This window comes from Athene cunicularia (genome assembly GCF_003259725.1).
Source record: "Athene cunicularia isolate RWA chromosome 9 unlocalized genomic scaffold, athCun1 chr9_part1, whole genome shotgun sequence".
In the NCBI taxonomy this organism is placed as follows: domain Eukaryota; kingdom Metazoa; phylum Chordata; class Aves; order Strigiformes; family Strigidae; genus Athene; species Athene cunicularia.
Window position 1 is genome coordinate 10,444,589 of NW_020799110.1, and position 1,686 is coordinate 10,446,274.

Sequence of the window (1,686 nt, forward strand, 5' to 3'; positions counted from 1 at the left end):
ATAGCGGCAAAGGGTTTGTTTTGACTACTTTAAATTGTGCAGGTTTTGTGCCCTGAGAATTGGGAGTTTGAAGCTGCTCCTAACGTAATAATCCTCCCGCTTCCCCCTCCCGCCCCAGGAATCTGCACCTTGTTCTCTTCTCCTTCTCATTCCTCTCTTTGTTTGACTATTTTCCCTATTTCCCATCTGTTTATCGCAAACCTCCCTCTTCCTGGAGCCTTCGGGAGTCTCCAAGGAGGGGAGGGTTGGAAATGTTGTTGCACGCAGGGAAATGGAGGGGAAAGTTTGAAGCTTTACAATAAGAACCAGAGAGCTGGGGGTAAAAAAAAAAAAAAAAAAAAAAAAAAAAAAAACCAAATGCAAAAAGCATCAGGACAGACCCCTCTGGTGACCCATCAGTGGTGGGGGACAAGCCTCCCACCCCTGGGCCATGCTGTGAGCATCCCCACTGCATCCCGGCTACGAACAGAGCAGGGAGATTTGGTGGGGAGCCGCTGCCTCACTGCAGCCACATTCTCTCCCACTCCCACGGCTGCCGTGGCAGCAGCGGTGCTCCTGCTAATGCCGTAGTAATAGAGTGGTGTGAGGCTCCTAATGGAAATGCTACATCACTGCCAGCACGGAGTCCCCTCGGTCCCGGTGCTAATGATTATTGCTACTCTCTTGTGCCGATACCACTGCGCCGACGTGTCTGGCGGTTCCAGGCAGAGACTGATGCAGCCTCCGCTCCAAGGAGTTGCTGCTCCAAATTAGACCATATATCTGTGAAGAGGAGGAAGGGAGCTCTGAGGGATGCGGGCTCCTGGAGGAGAAGCAGGCTGTTGGCACAACCACTGTGTGGGAGCAAGGCGAGAGTATGGCCACCACGCTGCCCCAACCTGCCCTGGCCTCCCCTGGCACCGTGTCCCCCCACCGCTACCGTGCTCCCTGCCTGAGGTCAGCCTTTGCATCCTGTCCTTGGCATGGTGCCTGGCTGAGTTGCTTCTCGAAGTATTTTGGCATCACCTGGTGCAAACAGAGCTGCACAAGAGGCAGCGCACAAGAGCATTGGCACAGTTGCACCCATGCGGTGCAGCAGAGTGGAGCCTCTGCTGAGCACACCGAGGTGGGACTCACGAGATCCCTGGGCTGCCGTGGGGCTGACCCACGGCCCCCAGCCTCTAAGGAGAAATGCCGTGAGGGCCAGGGGCTGCCACGCACGGCGGGTAACAGCTCTTCCCCCGGTTTCAGAGGTAGCCATCTGTGCTGTAGACCTGAAAGTCAAACCCTGCTGACAAGCCATCTGGGGTGTCCAAACGACTGCACATGGTGCAATTTATTTTCCTACTTTTCCTTTTAATCATTGGTTTATTTCATTCATCTGGTGAGAAAACAGCCTTGAAAAGCAAGGGTTTATGTTCTGGAAAGAGCCTGTAGTGGCCGGGGTCTCTGGGTGCACCATGAGCACAGGTGTTGGCTTCTTGGCTGCTTGTCACATGGCTGATGGCTGAAGTCACCCCTGGGGTTCAAGGGACAGGGAGCCCTGACTGGGAGCCTCAGTGTGGGGACTGGGGTCAGGCTACCAGGAGACAGTAATAAAACACTAATCCACAGGAATAACCACCCAGGAGCATTGTGATGCTGCACAAGCCTGCATGGGGAGGGAGGAGACATGCCACAAGATCAACCGATGTTGCCGTGAAAATG